At 39.7% G+C, this 7,244-nt stretch overlaps 1 pseudogene; it reads right to left on the bottom strand.

Moving 5' to 3' along the window:
* Positions 1 to 287: 287 nt before the first annotated feature.
* On the bottom strand, positions 288 to 809 carry LOC143675592 (immunoglobulin heavy variable 4-61 pseudogene; annotated as a pseudogene).
* Between the last annotated feature and the right edge of the window lie 6,435 nt (positions 810 to 7,244).

The following is a 7,244-nucleotide window of genomic DNA, read 5'->3' on the forward strand; positions in this document are numbered from 1 at the left end:
CTCTATGTCAGTTGAGGGTCAGTTCAAGGGGAATAACAGTACAAGGACAGGGGAATAACATTTTTCTGGTGGATCACTAGTGGTAAGACTGAGGAAGTTTCTCCTATTTCCAACACTTGATACATGGCCCATGAATCCTGGTTCTAGGTTAAACAAGCACCATAAAAATGTAAGTAAGAAAAGAAAACCTTCTATCATTGCAGCAACCCCCTGCTTCCACACATAGCCCTTGCCCCTGAGTCTGGGGCTGGTCCCCACTCGGGTGGATCCGGAACGCCACCTACAGCTCAGCAAACTCCCGCATGAGGAGGTTTGTGTCTGGGCTCACACTGACTTCCTCTCACTGTGCCTCTTGCACAGTAATAGGTGCCCGTGTCCTCATCACTTATGGAGCTCAACTGAACAGAGAACTGGTTCTTGGAAGTGTCTCTAGACGTGGAGAGTCGGCTCTTGAGTGATGGATTGTAATTAGTGCCACCATTATAGCATATTACTGACAACCACTGCATCTCCTTCCCCAAAGGCTGATGGATCCAATGCCAGCAGTTAGAATTGGTTGTGATGGATAACCCAGAGACAGTGCAGGTGAGGGACAGGGTCTGCAAGGGCTTCACCACTCCTGGACCCGACTCCTTCAGCTGTGTCTGGGACAGGACACCTGGGAACAAGCAGAACAGCATTGAGTCATGTGCTTAGATACATCACTCCCTTACCTTCATTTCTGAGTATCTGAGACACTCACATCTGGGAGCTTCCATCAGAAAGAAGAAGAACCACAAGGGTTTCATGTTCTTGTAGGTGAGGTCCATGATGTGCAGGAAATATCATCCACACTGAGGAAGAACCTGAATTTAAGTAAAAGTGCACTGTGGTTTCATCTGTTTGTCCATGTGGTGATTTGCATTTAGGAGGTAAATGCATGTAAAACGAAAAGAATGAGGGGAGGTCCCTGCCTTAGCTTACCCTAGGAGAAAGAAGCTGGCTGAATCCTGGACGAACACACTCCTCTTTCTGGATGCACCTTCATGAACCCTGATTCCTTTACTTTCAAGCAAGAAATTTATAGTGTGAGGAGGTAGATGGGACCAAGTTTCAAAAATGGCTCTGAGAATATGATTATCATTTGTCTACTACAAAGGGTACATATATGTGTCCCTGTCTGTGTGTTTGTGCCCACATATATTCTGAATATGTGGAGTGTATTTATGTGCATATGTATTACATAGTGTGTGTAAATTCCATGACAAATTTAGTTATTCTAACAAAATAGTTTAGTTATTCTTACTAAATATGTATTCTGTTTGATTTTTGAAGTATCGGGGAAGGGAAGGGTGGTTGGTGCCACCTTATCCATATTGTTGATATGAATCCTCAAATGTAATTTCAGGCATGTAATTTCATTAAGTGGTCAGTGTTGCTTGATATTTTAACTGTTGTTATTCAATGATATTATCCCCCATGGGAGACACAAAGTTTCTGTGTGTACTCTCACCTCTTACCACCACATTTACCAAGGGAACATCTGCCCTTACACTCACCAGTGTAACTGGGGCAGGGCAATACCCCTCACCTACAGACCCTCTCCTGAACATGGACCTATTTAGAGCTACTCATCTCTGAATATCTCTTTCTACTTTATCATAGCAAGAACAGTCCATGAATTGCAACCTGGCAATTCAGTACCAATAATTAGAGATTAAATAATAAATATGACAATATATTTCTCTCTTTCCTGGTTCCAAGTTGGAGAAGTGGCAACGTGAGGTCAAATAGACTCAGCATGAACACTAGAATCACCCATGTATGTGGCAGTATCTGGGGGTTAAGAAGAGCATCGTGTGGCATGTTCCAAGGTTTAGGACTTGGTGCATGGGACAATCACAAAGTCCATGAATGGAGATGCTAGGAGGAGAGATGCAGGCAGGAAAATCAAATACACAAATTGGGTAAATTTTATCAGTGGTAGGACACTGTACCGAAGGTCAAGGTATCATGTATAATTGGTGACATTTTTCTGTATCTCCCTGATGGACACTTCAAGGCAAGGATGACAGTTGGTCACATTAATTCAAGTGAATGAACTTGTGTTCATATTGTTTCTTTCACACAACTTTATAGAGTTTCATTTATCAATGAAATTGCCAAAGTTAGATGTTTTAATGAAATCCCACTGAACCTCTTCTATCATAAGCCATGTAGGAGATTTAAGACCTTTACTAAGTGACCCTACCCATAAGATGAGCAGAGAAATCATGAGAAGAAACTTGATGTTGAAAGGAAGCATCTTGTCCTTCTGCTGAAGTAGCCCTGGTCCCAGTTCCTGTTGTACCTCTCCCTGATCCAAGCCCCTGTGTTCTGTCATCATTAGAGCCCCCTGCACTCAGGCCATTGGTCCATTAAGAAGTGATCCTGGGGTCCTTCCTCCTACCACTCAATGTTGAACGCACATAGCATATTATGACTTTTACTAAGCATTCAGCTAGTTCGTTTTATGGGAGCTGCAACTGTCCTTGAAAGACATCATGGCCATGGGTGGCTGAGCTACAGTTGTCTTCAGTATGCTTGTTGGTGCTGGTCAAATCTGTAGTCCTTTCTAGGATCCTATTGGTTGAAACAGAGCAGGTGCACATCACAGTTGCTCACTCTTCTCCCAACTGCTGGACTGTCCATACATCTTCAGTGGCACTGCTCAAAGCACAGAACAGTTCTTCACAGGGAGTGAGGTGGAAACACAACCCCTTAGAGGAGAATCCAGGTGCTAAAACACTCTCTCCTGCCTCTTTTTGCACGTGATCCTGCAGCAGTGGTGTGCACCCCCTGGAGGCCACTCTGAAGGAAAGGTTTGAGTCTGGCTGGGCAAACAGTGGCTGTGCTGTGTCTCAGTCTATAACACTACCATGCCCTCAGATTTCAGACTTTCTACATCAGTCACAAATGCTTTCGTCATTATATCTTTAGATAGTGAACTGGGCCCTTATTGCGTATGTGTAATTTGTGTTTGATTCAATGACTCCAGACATGTCCTTGGATACTGCAGCACCAGCACATTCAGAAGCTAACAAACATGTCCAGGGACTGTGCAAGAGAAGCTCAGAAAGCACCCAGACTTCACCATATCTCCCCCAGACAATACCATCTGCACCCCACACTGGACAGCAGCAGATCCAAAGGCATATTGGTCAGGGCAATGCAGGACATAGCCAGTCATTCTCTTTTCCATGTTCATACATATACTCAAAATTTATGTTCTCCATAAAATTCTTTTAAAATTGCAATAAGGAAAACACAACCCAAACCCTATGACCAGACTTCTCTGGACTGTCCTTGACATGGAATTAGAACACCTCAGCATCCCTGGTTTAGGCCTTCCATCTTAGGGTCAGGTATGGGCTAGTTTTAATCAGCAAAAAGATGGGCACTATTTTTTTAATTTGTTCATTGTAAGTTACTCATAATGAAAAATCAAAGGGAAAGTTAAATTGAGGGAAAAAGAATGTATGTTCCTTGAATTCTGATTCAATATCACATAGTTTAATATAAGTATAGTTGAGGGACATCAAAAGAAGAAAGTGGACAGAGCAGGGATAAAGAAACTCTTCAAAGAATATTGGTAACAATTTTTATAAAATTAGTGATAGACAATATATTACTGACTGAAGAATCGCATATAACCACACCAGGGGGATGGAGAGAGGCAGAATGAGACAGAGAAAGAATAGTATTAGAAAAATGGTAACATACAAAACAAAACTGTGAAGACAACTGAAGGTGTTGGAAGAGGCACTCCAGAGGAACAAAAGAACTAATTGCAACATGCTTATAACCAAAACCATGGAAGCAAGATGATAATGGGGTGATGAGTTTAGTGATGATGGAAAAAAGAATTCAACCATTATTTCTACATCCAGTGAAAGAAGCCTTTAAACTGAAATTTCTCAGATAGGCAAAATGTGAGAGAAATTCTTTCTAGCACACCTAAACTTTGAGAAATGCTTAAAGGAGTTTTTCAGAAAACATGAATATGATATAATATCAGAAATTTGAATATACATAGACAGAGTGTACAGCTTAAATTAATGGAGGTGATATTTAATATATTCCTCATTTTATTGCTTTAAAAAAACTACTTAGATCAATAATATTTATAAACCATCTTATCTTTATAGAATGTGTTAAAGATATGAGAAGAAACATAGACCCAAAAGATCAAAGGCAGGGATTTGAAATGTGCCATCAGCATGTCCTTGTGCACACATGAAATGACAGGGCCTATTTAAGGGTAGAATAAGATAATTCAGGAATGCTTATTGTGAATTTTGCAGTAAGCACTTAAATGTTAATGAAACAATAAGCATTAAGTCTATGGTTACGATAAATGATAACACCAAATTCTAATTTAACCAAAGAGATAGACGAAGCACATGCCAATGCAAATGTTATTGGTGACTGCAGTGCTCAGGCCTGAATAAATAGCCAGTGATCGTGACCCTTTGGCTGTTCATAACTGATTTCCACAATGCCAACGGTGCCATGTCTATTGAAAATCTTGTTCAAGGCTGATGTATTCTTATTTATTTTTATATAATGTTTTATTGATCTTGAGAAAATGTTGGAAGTTCTAATATAATTGTGGGTATCACTCCTTTCTGTAGCAGTGTCATTTTTCTCTTTTGTTTTCTGTAAGGTGCCATTATTGCAGATGCATATATTGGTAGGCTTTTGTCTAAATGATCAACTGACACCTTTATAACAATGAAATATGCCTTTATATTTTTGATAATGGTCATTGTTCTGAGGCCTCACTTATCTAATACTTAATAATGGATGTTCGTCTTACTTTGTTTGATAGGTTCACAATACATGATTTCATCATTTTGTCTTAAACTTATTAATTTAATTTATAAAGTTTAAAGATTATTCAAATCCACAGCACAATGCAATGTGCAGAAGCAGTGACTGTGACCAGGAGAGGAGCAGCAACCTTAGAGAGGTGCAATGATGTGGAAGGACAGACTCAGTGAGCAGTTCATCATGGTGCAGCAGACACGGTGTAGCAAAGAAACTGGAATAAGGAAGTGGTTACAGTACATGATCTAGATGAGAATAGCATCTTATAAAATATCATCTGTCTATATGTACCAAAATTTCAATTCTTTCACATGTGCCAGAAGTGAACCTCTAAATCCCAATTATTGAACATATAAAACAAAACAGGCAAGAACTAATCACCTTCTCATGTTTAGTAGACATGGTATATCAAAGTACTTGAGATACCATTTTGTCCACTGAGGATTAATGAAGGCTTATCCACTGGGACATGCAGCTACAATCTCCCTGAACTTCTGAAATCTTCTGCTTCTAAAGAAAACATTGTACAATAAATATTTTCAATTGTTTAGAATAAATTCACAAGTTCTGCCCAAACCTCAAGATAAGCGGGTGATAAAATGCTCTAAGTTACAGGAGGTGGGGATCATGGAGGTCTCACTAATGCCTTCTACTTCAATATCCCAATCCAGACACTGCAACAAAGAGCATAATTTTCTAGATGTGATATGCCTCATACATAGCAGGCCAACTGTGGAGCAACTTGAAAATGACAACTCCTCATCATCATGTTATGAACATGAAGTGTTTGGGGTATTTTAGGATGTGAACAGTTATAGAGTGAGTTTTACAAATTTCCTTGGTTTATAGAATGGTGGAGTTTTGAGCAGTGTATTGTAATAAAACTACTCTGAGCTGATATGGTTCACGATATATCCCAGGTGTGCCAGCAAAGGAGAAGTTGGTATTAGGAGAAACTGTTACACAGGTATGTAGAGAACACCATTGTTCTTTTCTTTGTAGGAGCAAGGGTTAAAACAAGACCTGCAGAATTTGTTGGGAGTGGCTGGCATCAGGGTGGTGGCAGCAGTAAACTGTGGAGATTGTTATGTAGAGCAGTCTGGGAGAAGGAGAATGTTTACCCCAAAAGGTTGTGTTAAGTATGAAGGAAGAGACCCCTGAAAAATGAGCACTGTGTTCCCTCAGGAAATGCATGCAAGCCTTTTGTCACCTTGTAGTATATAGACTGGATTTGGTTAAGAATAAAGTTGTCTGTTGTTTGTTATTGCTGATCTTCAGACCCTCTGATCCCATCTGTCTTTCTTGTCATTTCTTAATGTCCTTCAAGCTCCAATCCATAGGAAGCAACATCTTATGCCCAATGTGGGGCTCAAAGAAGAATAAGAAAACTCCAAAACAATATTGAAGAACCAAGGAAAAGTCTCTGTTAGAAGGACATTTGTCCAGCCAATAGAAAAGGACTCGAGTCATATTGGTAAGTAAGCATTTTCCTTGTAACATCAGGGTGATGTTTAATCACAATAGGTGGCTGGAGGAGTATGTTTGTGTGTTAAAAACGTTGTTAGAAACTACAGAATGTCAATGAAGACTTAAGAGTCACCAGAGCTCTTTTTTCAGTACAGAAGTATTGGTATTGGTTTCAGCCTTAAGGCCATAATGTTTTAAATCTTAAGCAATGGAAATTGGTCATGAAGGCTTTGTAGCAAACATAAAAAAAAATGGGGAAGATATTCCTGTTTCTATTTGGTCGTTTTGTTCAGTCAGGCAATGAACCACCTAGCCCCCACTTTCTCTTAAACTCTCAATCTCCCACTATCTATTCTGACACTCTTTGGACAGTTGCTTGAGCTGGACTCGGCAACTGGTGCCCAGACAGGTATCTGATATGGGAACTCTTAAAGCATTAAGTGAGGAGACGCTCCAGGGACGTCCACTACAAAAACTGCAAATAGATAATAAGAGCTACAAAAGGGTAAGGAACAAATTGGAGATATTTTCAGCTAGGTGTAAAACATGGTGTACTCAGGTTCAGCAGAAAGGAACCTCTATAAGTCTATGCTGTCCAGTAGAGGTACAAAATGTTCTCAGTCTCAATTAGAAACTTTTTTTGTCATGTATAGGATTATTGCCCATGGATTTCAGAAGAAAATACAGTTAACCCTCAAACTTAGGCAAAAGTAGGAAAACAATTAAGAAACAGATATGAGACACTTAACCTTAAATAACCTTCAATATGTACTTTTTCCCAGCTATCCAAATATGTAACTGAGCCCACTGCTGACATAACACTCCAACCCATACCTTTAATTTGGAAAACAAATGCATTCTTTGTGGGTTGAGCAGTGGCCCTTATCTATAGAAAAGTTAGAGGCTGTAACTCAGTTCAAGAACAGTTT

This window comes from Tamandua tetradactyla, chromosome 3, assembly GCF_023851605.1.
Source record: "Tamandua tetradactyla isolate mTamTet1 chromosome 3, mTamTet1.pri, whole genome shotgun sequence".
Classification (NCBI taxonomy): Eukaryota; Metazoa; Chordata; class Mammalia; order Pilosa; family Myrmecophagidae; genus Tamandua; species Tamandua tetradactyla.